Here is a 21,395-nt window from a genome sequence, read left to right on the forward strand (position 1 = left end):
AACAAATACATAATTTGAATGGAAACAGAACACACACAATTTTGTTTTGAGAGCAATAACACATTTTTATTTTATTTTTTTGTGATGCAGCCAGTGCTAAACCTGGAGTCTTCCCCTTCATGAATGTCTGGAACTGTTTTTCCACCTCTTGCACCGATGCAGAGATCTACTGCGATTATGACGTCATTTTGCGTTAGTTGGCCCTCGGTGACCCTCATATTACAGCTTGCTATCGAGTGAAACTCAATGCTCTTAGCACATTGTTTTGCTTTAAGTTTTTCCCTTTACGATGGGTGCATAATATCCAGTTCTGCCTACAGTCAGAAAGGGTTTAAAAGAAAAAAGTTTTAGTCTGGATTGCCAAAAAAAGAGCCTTGAGAGAGATTCCTAATTAGTTTAATTAAGCAATAAAGCAGGCTTTAGAAGATGCCAGCCTCTGAGAACTCCTTTGGCACATAGATGCTCAACTTCAAATGGTCAGGGTGTTTTCGTTTCCAACTAGAATATTTTAGATTGCTAAATTGCTAATGTGCTTTCGGTCGGCATTGGAGAATTTGAAAGAGGCTTATGTCTGACCTTGAATTTTTAAATTACTGCAAAGAAGAAGTAAGAGTTGCACTTTCTGATAGCATGTTTAATATGCACACGCCATCTGCCTTGTTTTAGTGCCTGATTTACCAAAGGAATTATGCAAATCCAGTAATGGCAGCAATGCAAATAAAAGTTTTGTGCTAAACGTAATTTGTATGCTGCAAATCCTGATCTGCGTGTCGGGCATTACTAGGACTGTAGAGCATTGCTCCACTATATATGCAAAGTTATAATGCTGTTCACTGTCATTTGATCAACATTTGATCAGTTACTGTTACTGTGATCAATAGAAAATGTACAGAAACATCTTTTTTTTTAGCAAAAGTTAATTTACAGCCTGCATTCCGTGGTGCGTCATTATTAGAGCTGGGAAATAGCACTGAGTTTTGGGGATAAAGCGCAAGCTATAATAAGCCTAATTTACAAATAAGGGAGATGTATTTGCACTGATTATTTGCAAAATTATTTAAATGATTATGGCAAATACACTATTTGAGTGCATTTTGAGCCTGGTCAAATTGGATTACAGGTAGTTAGTGAATAAGACAAGTTTATTGCAGAAATGCTGTGCACAAAAGTGGTGAACTGCTTGTTACATTGTCCCCTCAGAAATGACATTTTACTGGCATGTGGTATACACATTAATAACATATTTTTGGTCTATTAATTGTTTAGGTAATGCAGGGAATTGAATGACCATTGTATTGTTTACACATTTGATAGGTCTGATAGGTTTGTTGACAGCAATTTGAACATATTGCTGCCTATGAGTTCACTGGAGTTTAGTTTCATTCATGGCATTAGCAACTGGATGAAAAAGAGGCTGTTCTTTAGGAGGGGTCTTTAGGGGCTTCATTTCAGCTCACATGCCATTCTTCCACAGTCTGCACAGTAAGTGAGGAAAAAAGCTCTCATCAGATAGACCCTGTAATAAATTAAAGGTTCTTGGTCTTGACGGTGACCTGGGGGCCATAGTTTCGTCCTGTCACTGGAAATGATTACAGGGAAAGAATGGAAGTGATCTCTCTTTTCCTCTCAGCATTTGGTAGCCACTCAGAATCTTACCTCACGCTTATTTACAGGCCTTTGGAGGTAGTTTGGTGTCTGGAGTTTGCTGTAGAACAAAAAAGTAAAAAAGATACATTTCAGTGGAAGAATGTTTAGGGGAAGCTTTACAATCTTTTAATATGCTGATTATTTTCATCAATGTGAATCAACAAGTAAATTTCCTTGACTGTTCAGTAACATGTTTTTAATAAGCAAGCCTTGGAAATTCATTGATGACAGTGATACAAGTTAATAATGTTGCTGAATAACTCAATGTCTTATATTTCTGTCATTTAAAGACCTCATGAAATGGCTTGATGGGCACAGGTTTTATGTCCTGTGTTGATGTATTTCCTACTGAAACACACTTGTCCCTTTTTTAATAGCCAAAAGTCTTTAGTTTCACAGCTATGAACCATGATTTAAGTACATTTTCACCCTAGAGAGTGTTTGTTGGGCAAAAATGTATTTATACTAGTGAGTGCAAGTTATTATAAAATATTGATTTGAGTTTATATTTTTTAATTGTGTGAGAAGATAGAGAGTGTGAAGTGATGCAAGTGAAATTAAACTAGCACAGCTATGTATGAAATTGGTTGCCTGGGATTATCCATCATACAATTTGACAATCATTATATGTATTGCTCTCTTTGTGTGTATCTATGTGTGTGAACAGACTGGAGCCAGTATGTAGTTTTCCAATACCTCCTTATGTTGACTCCAATTTCAGTTGAATAAGAGTGAAAGTATTAGGCTTAAAGATAAAACACAAATAAAGGCTTTAAGTAGACAAATACATATACAGTATATCCCAAGGCTGAGAGACTAAGAGCTGAGCAATTAATTATACAATGAAACATTCTTAAAGAGCACCTATTATGGTTTTTAAACATGCCTAATTTTGTTTTAAAGGTCTCACACAATAGATTTACATGCATCCAAGGTCAAAAATCACTTTCATTTAAATTGCAGCATTACCTATTTTTCCCAGTGTCAAAAACGACTCGTTCAGTGGTCTGTTCTAAAGGATTCATTCTAAACTACTCCTTTCAGAGAGCCTACTCTGCTCTAATTGGTCAGATGTCCCAGTCTGTTGTGATTGGTCTACTGCTTAGTGTAGTGTTTGAGGGCGGGTCAAAGCTGTTCACGAGCAGCCAGTGAAGACCAGAGGCAGGTTTTTTTGTTACTAAATTATGTAGACTAGTACAGGTAGTAAGTCTGGAATTACTAATGACTTGTCAGTTCTTTCTTTTGGGAGTCAATAACTCCATTTGTCATGCACTTTGATTTTTGAAACTTTGCAGTCTTTTTTACATTCACAAACAGTTATATAACACACTACATGAAAGGTAATATTTGAAAAACCATAATAGGTGCTCTTCAAAACTAACTAAATAAGGGACAAGTTCTTAATTTTGTATATTTTGAATTAATTACTCGCAGACAATGCTTTCGAAGGTGTGAACATCTTGCTCATTGTAAATTCCTATCAATATAAGAGTCCTGTGGGAGGAGCCCTAAATACTTAACTAAAAAGGCAGAACACTCCCTGCCTGACATTTGTGAAAATGTCATAATTAAAGAAATAATTAAAGGAGTATTTTCTTACTTTCTAAGCAGCAGAATTATTTCAGATACAAGCCTGAAAAAAAGTCTTGCTGGACCCTCCCTTGGTTACGTTAAGTTCAACTTTGCGAATTGTTCCATCTTGACCAGGGAAAATGTTTGTTAAAAGTAATGTAGGCCATTCATTCCGTGTTGCTTGATTGTCCTTCAAAAGCACTATGTCACCCTCTTGAATGTTTGGGTATGGCTCCTGCCATTTGCAACAAACTTTTCCTGCCATTTCTAACGAACTTGTAGTTCTTGTAGGTATTCCTGTTTCCAGTGACTCCAGAACTGGTTAGCTAAGCTCTGTACTTGCTGCCACTGGTGTTTGTAGATGTAATTTTCTGAGAAGTCTCCAGCTGTAGGTGAAACACTTGTTTTCTGGGCTTAGAGTATTGCAGGGGTACAGTAAGTATCAAAGGTAAATCTGCATCTGTAGAAACAGGTACCAGAGGTCTAAAGTTCATAATTACTGTCACTTCCACCAAGAGTGTACAAAGCACTTCATCAGAGATGTTGGAGAGTCTTTCACGCATCAGCATTGAATCTAGGATTTTCTGTGGCAGGCCAATCATTCGCTCACATGCACCTCCCTTTTGCACTGTTGTAACTTTTTGGAATTCAAGCTCATTGCAAGCACCAATGAAGTTGGTTCCACAGTCAAAATGCAGTTGTTTTGCAGGACCACGGATGGCAAAGAAGAGTGAAGAGCTTGAAGAGTCCATAGATGTAATGACTTCAATGTGGACTGTGCGGGTACTCATACAGGTGAAAAGCACTGACCAAAGTTTGCTGTGAGCTTGACCTCTTCTTGTGTGGTGAGCTACAACTGTCCAAGGGTCGAAGACATTCAGACCAGTGTAAGTGAATGGTGGTGACATGGGTAGACGTTCTGGTGGCAAATCTGACATTTTTTTGCCTTTTTGTTCTTCCATGAAGCTTCCAACAGGTGGCACATGCATTAACAATGCTGCTTATGCGTCTTTTACCTCAAATAAGCCATAATCCAGCAGCACAGATGTCTGCCTCTGTGAATGTGCTGCCTTGGTGCTCCACACGTTCATGATAGTGGTGTGTGAGTAATATGGAAATGTGATGCTTGCCATGTAAGATGATTGGATTCTTTTCTGGACAGCTCAAATTTGCTAGTTTTCATCTGCCCCCAACTCTTAGTAGGCCATCCACGTCTAAGAATGGATTCAGCTTTGAGAGTGGAACTTTACTGCATTTGTTATCTCCTTCCTTCAGAGAGCATCTCAATCTCCTTGATGAATGTTTCCCTCTGCACTGAACTGTTTATCACATTCTTTGCCTTCAGCAGCTCACTTGAAGTGTGGGGTTCTGAGCACAGATGCCAACCACTGCATGAATCTTATTCGCTGGTGGATTTAAAGGAGTGAGCTACATGGATGAGTGATGCAACTGCTCTTTGTAGGGATTTCCAAGATGAGAATCTCTGAAATTTGTCAGAGGCAATTTGTTTGTCCTTTGTTATTGTAGTGCAAGTTGTCACTTAAGGCCTGATTTCTGCATCTGAGTCTGGGTCTACTAGTGCAAAGTTGTCTATTATAATGAAGTCACTTTTGATTTTGATTTGCGTAGATACGCCAGACCTGTGAGCCAGTTAGATTTCATGAGCTGAGAAGCCTGGATAGACCTGGAAGCAAGGCCAGCAGGATTGTGCTCTGCAAGTATGTATCACCACTGCTTTGGATCTGAAAACTGCTGATTCTTTGAACCCTGTTGTGGACGAAGACATAGTTTAGTTTCACTGTAGGTGTAGCCACGTAAAAACTTTCAATCATTGTAGAAGGTAAAAGCATCTGGCTTTAAATAATTCTCTTGGACAATGAGCTCTGCCATATCCACTGCTAAGACTACCACACAAAGCTCTAATCTGGGTATGGTAAGCTCATCTCATGTTGTCAGTTTTGCTTTTCCTAAGATAAAACCAATGCTGATTTGACTATCTCCATCTGTTGTCTTCAGGTATGCTACATCACATGTGGCTTTAGTTGAAGCATCTAAGAAAACACAGATTTCCTTGTGTTTAGCTTTTGAAAGAGAATTGGCTGAACAAGGACGAAGGATGTGAAGTTGTTTCAGGTCTTTATTGATTGTCTCCATGATTCTCACTGACTGAATTTCTGTTGTGGAAGTGGTGTGTCCCAGTTCCCTATCTGTCACTCACTTGATATTGTGTCGATGTAGTGACACTAGGGGTCACTCTTGGGAGCCCTAAACAACTCTGATCTTTGAAAAAAGGCCAATGGGAATTGGCGAGTGGAATTTGCATGCCACTCCCCTGGACATACGGGTATAAAAGGAGCTGGTATGCAACCACTCATTCAGATTTTCTCTTCGGAGCCGAGCGGTTCTATTAATTGAAGCTGAATTCATCCGCAAGTTCATTCACCTCATCTGCTGGATTTTACGGCGCATTTCAGCGGCTTCTCCCCCTCTGCACTCGTGAAGTGCAGAGAACGCTCCTGGGCGCTTCGGCAGAATAATAAAAAGAGTAAATTCTAAAAAGAGTATATTTTCATTCTAAAACAGCGGCACACATGGAACGTCTTTTTAAAGATACCTTTTCATTCGTGTGTTATTCTTCCACACGGAGACATCGTTCGTGGATGGGTCTTGTCCTCATTGCGAGAACATGACCATGGCAACGTTGCAGTTGCGGCTTGCATTCGTAAGAAAGCAAGCCACCCCAGCAGCTCCCCGCCTCGGTCCTTCTACCTACGGGTATGAGGCCATGCCGGTTCGCATTGGGGGCGATTTGGGGACCTCAATGGGAGCACCTCCGCCGGGTAAACCCCCACGAACCTCCCATTCCCCAGCACGCTCGCATGCCCTGGTCGGGCTTGCGGATGAGACCGCCGGCTCGTCTCACAGTGAGTTCGACCTCTTATTCGGAGCCCGGGAAGACGATGAGTTGTCGAGCACAGCATCGCAGAGCGGGCTCGTCCACTCTGACGCGGATGCCTCGGCTGGGCTCCCTCCTTCGGGTGTGGTCGCCCAGTCTCGGACCGACGCGGAGATGATGGACATGCTTTCCCAGGCAGCCGCGAGTGTCGGGCTAGAGTGGAACCCTCCACCCTGCTCTCACTACCCTCGATGGTGGGGTGGCCAAGGGGTATTCGGTGATCCCCCAATTGGATAAGGCGCTTGTGCCCGCAGAGCGCCGCCACCTGGCGTGGGCGCATGAAGCTCCTGTCCAGGGCCTGTAGGTTTACGTCATCCCTGCCGGCTAAGGCCTACGGTGCCACTGGACAAGCCGCCTCTGCCCTGCATGCCATGGCTCTCCTGCAAGTTCACCAAGCCAAGGGGCTAAAAGAGCTGCACAAGGGTAGTTCTGACCTGGGATTGATGCAGGAACTGCGCTCGCTGCGAAGGTCACGGCGCGGTCTCTCGGGCAGGCGATGTCCACCCTGGTGGTCCAAGAGCACCACCTTTGGCTCAACCTGGTCGAGATGAGAGAGACCGACAAGGCATGGTTCCTTGATGCCCCCATCTCCCAGGTTGGCCTATTCTGCGACACCGTCGAAGACTTTCCCAGCAGTTCTCAGCGGTGAAGCAGCAGATGGAGGCCATTCAACACATCCTGCCCCAGCGCGGCTCAAGACCCCGCACCCCATCTGCTCATCGCCAAGGGTGTCCTCCTGCAGCAACAAAACCGGCTTCACCGCAGCCCGCTCCCGTGTCCCGGCCCCGGTGTGGAGCCCACCACAGGAAGCAGACGCCACCCGTCTCACGGCAGGCCGCCAAGAACCCTAGGAAGACTTCGAAGCGCCCCTGAGACGGGCGACCCAGGGACGAGGAGATCCGCTTCTATGGAGCTGGTAGACAGTCCACTCCATCCCCCGGTGGAGGGCCGGGAGGAGAATCTTTTGATTAATTTTTTGCCGCATGCCCAAGAGGCTGCTGTACCCAAAACTTCAACAAAAGAGTGGTTTCCTTGTTCTCTGGGTCACATGTCAAGTGTGCACAGCCGTCGTCATGACCGCCATACACCATCCCATTTTCACAGGTTTGGCGCTCCAGCGGCGGACACCCCACCCCTGTGCACAAACAGGCCCACACCGGGTTGGCTCCGATGGACTGCAGGGATGATGTTCCTCCTCCCCCCTCCTCGACCAATCTTATGGTGGGTATCAGGAGCCAGGAAAGTGCTTCGATGTCCCTGGACTCAGCACGGCCACAGGGCTCGCGCCCCCGTGATGTGACACCACAAGCTCCGCCCCGCCGCGAGGCCCCACCCGCCGGTACGTCCAACGTGATTATCCCTTTGGTCCCCCTCGCCTGGAGTTTGGACGTGTGGCTTGCGCTTTCCAACCCGTCGCGATGGCTGACCCGGACCGTCTGACTCAGCTACGTGATTCAGTTCACCAGGCACCCGCCCAGGTTCACTGGCATTTGCTTCACCTCGGTGAAGGGCGAGAGCACTGCTACCTTGCGTGCGGAGATCGCAACCCTTCTGCACAAGGGCGCGATAGAGCCTGTCCCTCCAGCCGAGATGAAGAAAGGGTTTTACAGCCCTTACTTCATCGTACCAAAGAAAGGCGGTGGGTTGCGGCCAATCTTGGACCTGCGAGTTCTGAACCGGGCCTTGCACAGACTCCCATTCAAGATGCTGATGCAAAAATACATTTTAGCATGCGTCCGGCATCAAGATTGGTTTGCGGCGGTAGACCTGAAGGACGCATACTTCCACGTCTCGGTTTTACCTCGACACAGACCCTTCCTGTAGTTTGCTTTCGAGGGCCGGGCGTACCAGTACAAGGTCCTCCCCTTCGTCCTGTCCTTGTCCTCTCACATCTTCACAAAGGTCGCAGAGGCAGCCCTTGCCCCGCTAAGGGAAGTGGGCATCCGCATACTCAACAACCTTGATAACTGGCTGATCCTAGCTCACTCTCGAGAGTTACTGTGCGCACACAGGGACCTGGTGCTCAGGCACCTCAGCCGTCTAGGGCTTTGGGTCAACTGGGAAAAGAGCAAGCTCTCCCCAGTTCAGAGCATCTCTTTTCTCGGCTTGGAGTTGAACTCAGTCTCGATGACGGCACGCCTCATGAATGAGCGCGCACATTCGGTGCTGAACTGTCTGAAGGCATTCAGACAGAAGACAATGGTTCCACTTTTTCAGAGGCTCCTGGGGCATATGGCATCCTCTGCGGTTGCCACACCACTCGGGTTGATGCATATGAGACCGCTTCGTGTGGTCGTCATGCTGATCTGTCGCCGCCTCTTCAGCCCTTGGAAAGATCTAGCATTTCTTCGGGCAGGGGTTCCCCTAGAGCAGGTCTCCAGGCACGTCGTGGTTATGAGAGATGCCATGGGCACACAGCCGCCAGCTCCTGGACTGGCCCGCGGCTGTGTTGGCACATCAACTGCCTCAAGTTGTTGGCAGTACTGCTTGCCCTGCAGAGGTTTCGGCCGTTGATCCAGGGCAAGCACGTGTTGGTCCGGACGGACAACACGGCGATGGAAGCGTACATCAACCGTCAAGGCAGTCTATGCTCCCATTGCATGTCACAACTCGCCCACCGTCTCCTCCATTGGAGTCAGCAGCGCCTCAAGTCACTACAAGCCACTCACATCCCGGGCAACCTCAACACAGCAGCGGACGCACTGTCACGACAGGTTATGCTCATGGGAGAGTGGAGAATCCACCCCCAGGTGGTCCAGCTGATCTGGAGTCGATTCGGTCGAGCACAGGTAGACCTGTTTGCTTCCCGGGAATCCTCCCACTGCCCACTTTGGTACGCCCTGACCGAGGCACCCCTCGGTATAGATGCGCTGGCACACAGCTGGCCCCCTGGACTATGCAAATATGTGTTTGCCCCAGTGAGCCTACTTGCACAGACCCTGTGCAAGGTCAGGAAGGACGAGGAGCAGGTCATCCTAGTAGCACCCTACTGGCCCAACCAGACGCTCCACATGTGCTTGTTCCCCATAGGTGACCCCATACGATATATCTTCCACTAAATCGTTTCCCTGTCAGTAAACTGCGTCTGCCTTGGGCAGAGGCCCCTCTGCCCCCGGTCACCATGCTTGTAGAAACTCCTTCCCCCTTGGGTAGGACCTACCAGGCAACTTCTCCACATGACATACTTCCGACAACCATGTGATGTATTTCCACTCTAAATACCCCCCCCCTTCTCTGGGTGGGGTGTGGTCTCTGTAGTGTCTTCCCCTTGGGAGTGACACCCCCCTGACGTAGACATTTATAGCCCCCAGTCGGTTAACAAATTCCTCTCTTTTTTGGGAGAAAAAAGAGGAAAAGAGGCCACGGCTGGGCTAGCCTGTCCCTATTTGTTGGGCAGTCGACTTGTTCCCGAAGGACCGTTCGACGCTCATAAGAGCTTTGGGGGAGGTTACGTGGCGGCCTGGTGCGCTGCCCGTCTCGCACCGCTAGTCCACGTAACACAGTTCAGTAGTTGTGGCAGTTTGTATAGGGACCCCTAGTGTCACTACATCGACACAACGTCGAATGAGTGACAGATAGGGAATGTCCTTGTTACTTTCGTAACCTCCGTTCCCTGATGGAGGGAACGAGACGTTGTGTCCCTCTTGCCACAACACTGAACTACCTGCTGAAAGGCCGGGACCTTGTCTCGGCTCCTCAGTACAAAACCTGAATGAGTGGTTGCATACCAGCTCCTTTTATACCCGTATGTCTGGGGGAGTGGCATGCAAATTCCACTCGCCAATTCCCATTGGCCTTTTTTCAAAGATCAGAGGTGTTTAGGGCTCCCAAGGGTGACCCCTTGTGTCACTACATCGACACAACGTCTCGTTCCCTCCATCAGGGAATGGAGGTTATGAAAGTAACCAGGACATTTCCTCCAATGCTCAGCTCTCAGAGTAGAAACATTCCCTGTATAGTGACAGGAGCCACAAGACCAAGAGGATCGAATAAACTATTGATTATGGATAGTACATCATGGCGTGTGAATGGTTTGTTGTTGACTAATACTTGGAAAGTAAATGTGTCAGTTGCAGCTTCCCATATTAGAACAAGGCTGCACTGTCTAGGCATGGCTGTTCCACTGAGATCTACACTGCTGTTCAAAAGTTTGGGGTCACTTGACTGAAATGTTTCTCATGATCTTAAAAACCTTTTGATTTGAAGGCGTATGCTTAAATGTTTGAAATTAGTTTTGTGGGCAAAAATATAATTGTGCCAACATATTAATTTATTTCATTACTAAAATTTTATTTAAAATAAAAAAAAAGTTTTTGAAATGGATGATGGACCAAATAATTAAGAAAAGTAGCTAATAAGTGCCCAGTATTGTTGGGTACTCCTTCAATACTGTTTAAAAAGCATCCCAAGGTGATACCTCAAGAAGATGGTTGAGAAAATGTCAAGAGTACATGAAGATGCTAAAATATAACATAGTTTTGATTTATTTTTTATTTTTTTAGTCACAACACAATTCCTATAGTTCCATTTCTGTTCTTCCATAATTTTGATGACTTTCCTATTATCCTTAAATTTGAAAAATAATAATAATAAAGAATGAGTAAGTGACCCTAAACTTTTGACCGGTAGTATAGGTCTTTGTTGTCTCTTGCATGATCTTCAGGTGGGAATCAGAATCAGAATCAGAATGAGCTTTATTGCCAAGTATGCTTACACATACAAGGCATTTGTCTTGGTGACAGGAGCTTCCAGTGTACAACAATACAAAAACAATACAAAAACAGCAGCAAGACATAGATAATAATAAAAAATAAAAAATAATTATACACATACAGTATGTACAGACACACAAATACATACATACACACATACACATGGGTAGTGCAAATCTAATACAATCTGTTATGTACAGTGTAAATACAAATCTGTTATGTACAGTGCAAATGTTGTTTTTTTTTCTCAGAGGAATGAAATGGCAGAAAAGGTTGGATGTGCTGGATAAATATATGAAGACTAAACTGTGTATTGCACATAGTTATTGCTCAATTGTCAATTTAGCTGTTCATGAGATGGATAGCCTTAGGGAAAAAACTGTTCCTGTGCCTAACGGTTCTGGTGCTCAGAGCTCTCAAGCGTCGGCCAGAAGGCAACAGTTCAAAAAGGTAGTGGGCAGGGTGAGTGGGGTCCAGAGTGATTTTTCCAGCATTTTTCCTCACTCTGGAAGTGTATAGTTCTTGAAGGGGGGCAGGGGGCAACCAATAATCCTCTCAGCAGTCCGAACTGTCCTTTGTAGTCTTCTGATGTCTGATTTCGTAGCTGAACCAAACCAGACAGTTATTGAAGTGCAGAGGACAGACTCAATGACTGCTGAGTAGAACTGTATCAGCAGCGCCTGTGGCAGGTTGAATTTCCTCAGCTGGCAAAGGAAGTACAACCTCTGCTGGGCCTTTTTCACAATGGAGTCAATGTGGGTCTCCCACTTCAGGTCCTGTGAGATGGTAGTGCCCAGGAACCTGAATGATCCACTGCTGCCACAGTGCTGTTTAGAATGGTGAGGGGGGTCAGTGTTGGGGTGTTCAAAGTCCACAATCATCTCCACCATTTTGAGTGTGTTCAGCTCAAGGTTGTTTTGACTGCACCAGACAGACAGCTATTTAACCTCCCTTCTGTATGCAGACTCCTCGTCATCTCGGATGAGGCCGATGACAGTAGTGTCATCTGCAAACTTCAGGAGCTTGACAGAGGGGTCCTTGGCGATGCAGTCCTTGGTGTAGATGGAGAAGAGTAGTGGGGAGAGCACACATCCCTCGGGGGCACCAGTGCTGATTGTACAGGTGCTGAAAGTGAGTTTCCCCTGTCTCACAAGCTGCTGCCTGTCCGTCAGAAAGCTGGTGATAGACATGGGAACAGAGAGTTGGTGTAATTTATTCCGGAGAATAGCTGTGATGATGGTGTTGAAAGCCTAACTGAAGTCCACAAAAAGGATCCTTGCATATGTCCCTTGTCTGTCCAGATGTTGCAGGATATGATGCAATCCCATGTTGACTGCATCATCCACAGACCTGTTTGCTCGATAAGCAAATTGAAGGGGATATAGAAAGCATCCAGTGATGTTCTTCAGGTGGGCCAACACCAGTCTCTCAAATGATTTCAAGACCACAGACGTCAGGGCGACAGGTCTGTAGTCATTAAGTCCTGTGATTTTTGGTTTCTTTGGGATGGGGATGATAGTGGAACATTTGAAGCAGCATGGGACTTCACGCTGCTCCAGTGATCTATTGAAGGTCTGTGTGAAGACGGGGGCCAGCTGGTTAGCACAGGATCTAAGACATGTAGGTGAATCGCCATCTGGGGCCTGTGCTTTCCTTATCCTTTGTTGTCGAAAGACGCGGCTCACATCATCTTCACAGATCTTAAGTGCAGGTTGAGTAGCAGGAGGGTGGAGGAGGGGGGGTTGCAGGAGGTGTAGGTGTTTGTGTGAAATGAAGGTCAGAGTGGGTGTGGGGTATGAGATTGGGCCTTTCAAATCTACAGTAGAACACATTCAGGTTGTCAGCCAGTTGTTGGTCCACCACAGGGTTGGGGGTAGGAGTCCTTTAATTCGTAAGTTGTTTCATGCCACTCCACACTGATGCAGGGTCGTTAGCTGAAAACTTGTTTTTCAGCTTCTCAGAGTATCTTCTTTTAGCCACTCTGCTTGAAGTACTTTTGCACTGTTTGATGCAATCTTGAGCAGTCACAGGTTTGATTCAGAGAGGGATGCCTGTGTACTCTTTAACAGGTTGATTGTTTTCTCTTCAGCTGGCAAGGAAATTAGTCCATCATCCACATAAAACTCATGCTCCACAAAGTGTTTGGTGTCTGAACGGTGTTGCTGTGCACTGTGCTCTGCTGCTCGCATCAGGCCGTAAATTTCTACTGCCAGGGAAGGGCTGTTGCCGAACATGTGGACTTTTATCCTGTACTCAATCACTTCTTGCTGAGGTCATTATCACGGTGCCAGAAAAGTAATCTCGATGATCTTCCCTCACAACAAAACAGTGAAACATTTGTTGTATGTTTGCCATCACTGCAACACACTCTTTCTTTAAGCTGATCAGTACACCCAGAAGGTAAGACACGAGGAGTATGCTGAGCCCTTGAGTTGCTGGTGATCTTTTCTTTAAGTTGTACGTGAATTGTACAGTTACTGAACATTGAGGGTCTTCAATTCTCTAAGATGTTTGTCTTAAAACTGGAAGCCCTGGGCTTGTGCACATCTCCTAGGCATACTTCACCAACCAAGACCAATCCAAGATCTAGTTTTTGGGTGAAGGGTGTGTTGTGTGGGCCACTAATTTCCTTTCTCACTTTATGAGCTCTGAGTAAGTCTCGCCAAAGCAGCAGGAGGATGTGGGCTTCAGGGTCCAGAACTAGGATTTCAGATGTTAGCACTTGAGGAGATGTGTATGGAGAGCAGCTTCTGGTGTTGGAATTTCTTCCTGGTTTTCAGGCATTTCATTCAATTAATGTTGGAAAAATAAGGCTAATTCCACCATTTGCTGCTTCAATCTGATAGCCATTTGCTCTTCTCCCCAAACACTCAATCACTCCACCGCAAGTGGTCTTTAGCTGTAAGGGAATGATTTGCTGTTGAGTAAGTCTCAACACTGACTTGGCTAGAGATCTATTGCTCTGATTGCCGAGCATGGCATGCATCCTTACTGCATTCTCAGGATGCCCCTCAGGAAACACTTTGACAAGACAGGTCTTGAAGCAAGATTTCATTGAAAGACCACTTCTACAAAATTCAGAGCACAGAGGGCTCACATTTTTCTCCTGCATCTTCCCCACCATGATGTGATGGAGGATTTGGGTTTTTTGGTGCCCATGAAGGTGGACCAGGATGCAGAGTGGAGTTGTGGCTGTCACTTTTTCACTCATCACACTTAAGAATGGCCTTGCACCCGTAGTTGCATGGCGCCATGCAAGGGTCGGACGTGTGAACGGTGACCTCTACGCACTTTTCCTAGTTTTAATACTTTTTGTGTCATAAGATGAGATTTGATACACCCTGATTCTTAACTGTCCTAGGAAGACAATATGTCAAAGAATTCAAAAATCCTCGGGCTCTGGAGACATTAAAAGTCACTAACATGCTCAAACTGAAGCCCCCAAGCAACAGGCCGCAAGCCCGGGAGTCGATTTGGCCGATGAAGTGAAGGAAATTCGGCGACAATTGATGAACGTGTCGGCAATGCTGACAATGGTCGTTGCTGACTTGGAGCTTGCTGTAATACGTCGATCGATTACTGCCATGGAGACGAAATTCACTGAGATGGTTACAAGAGTGGTGGATGTCGAGAAATAGAATGATTATCTGGAGTCATTGGAGAGGGAATTAGCTGCTAATCTGCTTGCGACCAAGGCGGATTTGGAGCACATCTGGGAAAAGTTGGAAGACATGGAGAATCGTAACTGGCGGAATAACGTCCAAATTGTTGGAATTCCTGAGGGAGCAGAGGGTCAGAATATGGTGGAATTCCTGGATGGGCTCTTTCTGAGTCTGCTCGACATAACAAGCCATAAGTTGGAAATCGAGTGAGCTCACAGAGTTCCGGCTCAGCGATCCACTGAGGGAGACAATCAATTCTGGCCAAATTTCTGAGATCATCCGATAAAGATCATGTGTTATGTGAGGTGAGGAGTAAAGAAAGGCTTTCTTGCAAGAACCACAACATTTTCTGTTCCCAGACTTTACGAATTCGACGAGAGAAACATGATCGATTCAAGGAATGCAAGAAATTCTTACATCAACGGAAGATTGCTTTTCCACTGATGTTCCCGGCCAAATTAAGAATAGATGCTAAGGATGGCCACAAAATATTTACATGTCCCCAGCAAGCCATGTCCTTCATAAAGTCAGTGGAGTAAGTTATTTTGTGGTACTCACATTGCAGCCGAATAGGCCTGACTCACTGAACATTCACTTGACCATCCGAGGAAACTGGGCACCTTTTTTGTTTCTTTTTGTGCTGGTTCTGCCTAGCGGCTGGAGTTTGTTTTGTGGCATAGCACTCCTTCGGGACAGTGTTGTGGATGAATCTGCATGTTCTTTGTGCTTATGCCTCCTATTGGTTGGAGTTTGTATTGTGGAGTATTTCTTGCAGGACATTGGAGTGATTGGGTCATTTGTTGCACTCATGTAGCAGTCGAATGGGCCAGCTCACTGAACATTCGTTTGACTGCCTGAGGAAACTGAACAGCTTTTTTTTTTTTTTTGTGCTGGTTCCGCTAGTGGCTGGAGCTTATTTTGTGGAGGAACACACCTTTGGGACAGTTATGTGGATGAATCTACACATTCTGTGTGTTTATTCCGCCTATTGGCTGGAGTTTGTTTTATAGATTATCTTCTGTTGTGTAATTCTGTCTCACAAAATTTGTATAGAAACACCAAACTTGAGCAGTCTGACAGCAAAGTTGTCACAGGGGCTCCTGAGGCATATATATGGACTGTTTGAGTTTAGAGGGATGGACGCCGGTTGGTGCGCACGTTTTTCTTTTTTCTGTTTTTTTTGTTCTAGTGCATGTATGGGGTTTGATTGTTGCTCTAATGTTGGAATGTGGTCTTAATAATTACATTTTTGACACACAATCTATTTTTTCTAATATGTCAAAATGTCAGATGTTAATATGAGTGGATTGTCTCTCTCCATGTGGAATGTGAATGGGTTAGGGCACCCCATAAAAAGAAGGTAGGTTATTTCTCTTCTTAATTGTAAGAAATATGATATAGTGTTTCTTCAAGAAACGCATCTTTCCCCACAGGAAGCTGAAAATTTTGGGAAGATATGGGGTGGACATGTTTTCTTTAGTGCTGGCTCGAGTAAGAGCAGGGGAGTCATTATATTGTTAAGTAAGCATCTACAATTCAAATGTCTCAAACAGACTAAAGATAAATTAGGAAGAGTCATTATGGTTTTAGCAAAAAACCATGTTGATTTTTGCTAATATTTACACACCTAACGCTGATGATCAGGGCTTTTTTATAGATCTTGAAGGGATGTTGCAAGCCACTGGCACCCCTCATGATATAACATTGGGAGGAGACTTTAATCTGTTGATGGACTCAGTCCTTGATCATAGTGAAGCAAAAGTGTGTAAGCCCCCTAGGGCAACATTGACGCTTCATAGGATGTGTAAAAATCTTGGTCTTACAGATATTTGGAGACTTTTGAACCCATCTGGTAGGGACTATACATTCTTTTCATCAGTCCATAAGATTTATTCTAGAATAGTTTATATATATATATATATATATATATATATATATATATATATATATATATATATATATATATATGTATCTCTAAGTCCCTCATTTCATCTGTTGTTGTTTGCTAATTTGGAAACATCTTAGTCTCAGATCATACCCTGGTGAGTTTAGAGATGTTGTCACACGGAGAATAAAAATCATATAGTTGGTGCTTTAATGTATCCCTTTTACAAAATCCTGAATTCCAACAAATGTTAAAGGCTGAAATCAATGTTTATATGGAGACCAACTGGTCCTCAGTATCCTCTGTGGGTGTGGCTTGGGAGGCACTTAAGGTGGTTCTTAGGGGTCGGATTATACAGTATGCCTCATTCACCAAAAAATCCAAAGCACGAGATCTCGTGGAGTTGGAAGGGAATATTAAAAGTGCCGAGGCAGAGCTGAAGGGCCGAATGTCGTCTGATGGCCCAGATTGAAATACAGATATAATACTATTTTGTTGCGGAAGGTAGAGTTTTGGCTATTCAGGGCAAGACTGTCATACTTTGACTCGAGGGACAAAGTAGGGAAGCTTTTGGCTAGATATATAAAGCAGAGAATGATCAGACTCCGAATGATCAGACTCCGGTTGCTGCCATCTCACTTGACGTCAAAAAGGTGTTTGATATGGTTGAATGGGATTATCTTTTTAAGATTTTGGAAATATATGGGTTTGGGAATACTTTTATTGGATGGACTAAGTTACTTTATAGACACCCGGTAGCGGCGGTACAAACAAATTGATTAATTTCAGATTATTTTACTCTAGATAGGGGCACCCGGCAGGGTTGCCCTCTTTTCCCATTATTGTTGTGCCCTGGAACCATTAGCAGCCACGATAAGAAAGGAAGATGATTGTCCAGGGGTGGTGGCGGGAGGTTTGGCGCATAAGCTTTTGCTCTACGCAGATGATATTTTATTATTCGTCTCTGACCCCACTAGATCTATGCCTTGCCTCCACAGAATTATTAATTCCTTTTCTAAGTTCTCAGGATACAGAGTCGATTGGTCTAAATCTGAAGCTTTGGCTCTGACAGCGTAATGCCTAGCGACGGCTTTTCAGCCGGGTGTTTTCCAGTGGCCCAATCAGGGCATTAAGTATTTGGCCATTTTATTCCCAGCAAATTTGAGTTAATTTTGACCCCTTAATAAAAAGGTTTTCGAGCGATGTGGGCAGGTGGGCTTCATTACATTTATCTATGATTGGGAAGGTTAATGCTATTAAATGAATTGTATTCCAAAATACAACTACCTAGTACAATCTCTCCCTGTAGATGTCCCCCTCTCTTTATTTCAAGCAATTTGATAGCATAGCGAAGTCCTTCATTTGGAATGGTATGCGTCCCAGATTACATTTCAATAAGTTACACTGGCCGATTGACAAAGGTGGGCTAGGCCTACCCAACATTTTGTTTTATTATTATGCATTTGGTCTCAGACATTTGGCTCATTGGTTGCTTCCACCTGAGAGATCCCATCCCTGGTTTTGTATTGAACAGGAAGTTCTTGCCCCTATTTCGCCACTGCAAAGCCTTTCTATCAAACTAATTGGAGAAGTTAAGTTACACCCCGTTATCTCGCATTTGCACTCGATATGGACAAAAGTGTTCAGAGTGTTTAATTCGTACATTTATTTAAATGTTGTCTCGAGCATATGGCTGAACCCAAAATTATGTATTAATAAGTCCCCTTTCTGCTGGTCAGAGTGCATTGTGAGGGAGGTTAATATGCTTGGTGACCTATATGAGAGTGGAGTGTTGAGAAACTTTGAAAATTTGGTTCAACATTTTGGGATCCCCAGATCTCAGTTCTTTAGGTATTTACAGCTGCGCCATCTGCTTTGTACTATTTTTGGGAGTAGCGTACACCCCACTAAAGCAGCAGATACTCTGGGAGTGGTGATTACTGCTTTTGGAAAAGGTCATGAGGCATCAGTGTATTACTACCTGCTAATTCAGTGTCTGGGGGACAGAGCTTTAACTTCTGTCAATAGATTATGGAAGAAAGATTTAAACTTAGTATTGGAGGAGGGAGTGTGGGCTAGGATTCTAAATAATGTCAAGTCTGTATCTAGAGGTGCAAGGGTGCGCCTTATGCAATTCAAAATTTTACATAGATTCTATTGGACCCCCTCTAGATTGTATAGGCTTGGTCTTAAAGACACACCCACCTGCTGGCGATGCCAGTCAGAAGATGGAGACACAACCCATGTTTTTTGGGGGTGTGTTAAGGTCCAAGAATTTTGGTTGAAGGTTTGGTTGAAGGAGTTTTGTGTGTGAGGTGTTGGGCACTCAGGTTTCGTTTTGCCCCAGACTCTGTATTTTAGGTGGTCATCAATATAGGGGATAAACACAAAAAAATGGGTTCTGACCAGTGTTTGACAGGCAGACAGATTGTTTTAAGGGGATGGAAGTCAGATGGAGCGCCCTCATTTCGGGAGTGGTGTGCGGAGATGGGGAGGGTGGCTGCTTTCAAGGAGGTGTCATATAGAAGGCTGGGTACCTGGGATTCATTTGATGGGAATTGGGGCAGTTATTTTTAATTTTTGGAGGACTCTCGGGGAGGGGCTGTGGAGAGAGAGGCATAGTTTTAGATGTGTATGATAATTATTTTCTTTTTTGTGTGTGTATGTGTGTGTGTGTGTGTGTGTGTGTACTTATGTGTGACCATGAGGATGTTCATTGGGGGTCGGGTGGGGTTGGTGATTGGGGAGGGGGAGGGGTAGTAGAGAGAGTTAAATGTTGATTCAATGTGTATTTGTTTTGTTTTTCTTTGTCAACTATTTGAATCAATTAAAAAAATTTAATAGGAAAAAAAGAATGGCTTTGCAGTCTCGGGTAAAATGTGAAGTTGATGTGAAGCACTCGAAGCAGATCTCTTGCTCTTTCATGTAAGCTTTTCGCTCCTCTGTGGTCTTTAATCTGAAGCCTCAATATTTTCTTAGAGCATGGGGCTTATTGTGAATGGGACAGTGTTTAGTTGGATCGTCTTTGAAGGGTGCTTTGTTTTGAGATCCATCAGTAGATTTCAGTTTTGTGTACTGACACTGGTGTTTTGAAGAGAATGCATTTTGAAGGGAGTCCTTCATACTGTGGACGGCCACTGCTAGAAAAAGCAAAGCTGGGATCGTTACATGTTTTTGGAAGATGGCAGATGAACTGGGTAAAGAAGGAAAATGGAGGGTAAGAGACACCAAATTCTTCTTTGAACTTTGAGCTCTGAGAAATCAATTTTTCTTGTAAGCTTGAAGGTAGTTTTTCAACTATTGGCCTTATGCTATGAGTGGTGTCTAAATAGGTTCAGCCTGGTTGGAAGACATCTAGCTTGGCTGAGAGCAGCCCCATTAAAAGATCTCCAAGCTCTTTTAGTTTATGGATGTTTGTGCTCTAAATACTGGGAAAGCTGTCTAACTTCTTAAAAAGAGCACTTTCAAGAACATCAGGGGAGCTGTAACATTCATCAAGTCTGTTCCAGACCATTTTTAGAGCAGAGTCTGGATTTCCTATGTGGACTGCCCTGAGATCGCTGACATATTCAGAAGATTATTTACCAAGCCACTTTGACAACCAGTCTAACTCCTCACCAGCAGTTAAACCCAAGTCTTTGATTGTGTTAATGAAAGAGGCTCTGTAACTTTCAGGGTGGTAATCATAGTGTGTTAAGCCACAGCTCACTAGCTCTCACCATGCAAAATACTTCACTAATACCATCATGCCTAAAGTTTCTGAGGAACTTGCTACACCACTGAATTTAAGAAGAAGAAAACCTTTATTATTGTCACATTATTGTATTATACATTTTTCATATATACACAGTGAAATTTCTTTGTTTTTACATATCCCAGCTAAGCTGGGGTCAGAGTGCAGGGTCAGCCATGATATGGCACCCCTGGAGCAGATAGGGTCAAGGGCCCAACAGTGGCATTTTGGCAGTGTTGGGGCTTGAACCCCTGACTTTCTGGTCAATAACACAGAGCCTTTAACTGCTGAGCCACCACTGCTTCTGTCATAAAGTAGGGCTGCACAATTTATTTAAATAAAATGTAAACTGCGATATGACCTAGTGCGATTATTAAATCTGTTTAATAAAATAAATAGTCTGCTCACTTCAAAGTTTATTTGCACTGCTCTGTCCAGTCTATATTAAGTTAGAACATTATTACAGTGTTTTCAGAGCAGTGAAAAGCAGAACTAATATTACCAACATCCAACAAAATGAAAAGGAAGGCACTTACATATAATACATCTATATAAATTTTTAGAAACTATAATATGATGCATTGTTAAATTAAATATAATAATGAATAAAAATAATTAAATGAAATGGTGACAAACTAACCAAATCTTTCACTTTAAATTTAATTACACCAATGGGTTATCAGTTCAACTTCATTTTGCCATTAAGCCTTGTTCTTTAGGACTATCTTATATACCATAGAGAATAGTTTGTATAAGCCTACTTGTTTTTAAGGCCTAGAGTAAAGAGTAAAATGGAATATTTTGTGTTTATTTAATTATTCAACCAACCAACCGTATTTTTGACAGCAAAAATTAGGCAACAACTATGGTATTACCAAATTCAGTTAACAGTGACAAATTGAGCAGAAAACCTACATATAACCAGTTTTGACAGAGCTGCTGATAAAAAGTTAAATGATCAGTATCGGACGATTAGATGAAAAGAAAATTGGAGATTGGTGTTGGATGTTAAAATCCTGATTGGAGCATCCCTAATATTCAAGTTGACTGGGTTTCAAAAACCGATTATGATGATTAGTGGACAGAGAACCTATCACAAAATGGACAAAAACTGGTACACGGTGGATGGGTACAATTTTAATATGAAGAAGACTGTGTTTTGTCTTTGTTTCACTGTTTATATATTTATTTGTTTGTGGGTGAATAAAAAATAAAAAAAAGGTCTGTT

At 43.8% G+C, this 21,395-nt stretch overlaps 1 protein-coding gene across 3 annotated transcripts in view; it reads left to right on the forward strand.

The window, feature by feature from the left end:
• The window catches only part of adamts17 (ADAM metallopeptidase with thrombospondin type 1 motif, 17), a 329,457-nt gene that overhangs the window by 179,819 nt on the left and 128,243 nt on the right, over positions 1-21,395 (forward strand). The window lies entirely within an intron of this gene.

Source organism: Myxocyprinus asiaticus, chromosome 1 (assembly GCF_019703515.2).
Source record: "Myxocyprinus asiaticus isolate MX2 ecotype Aquarium Trade chromosome 1, UBuf_Myxa_2, whole genome shotgun sequence".
NCBI classification, from domain to species: domain Eukaryota; kingdom Metazoa; phylum Chordata; class Actinopteri; order Cypriniformes; family Catostomidae; genus Myxocyprinus; species Myxocyprinus asiaticus.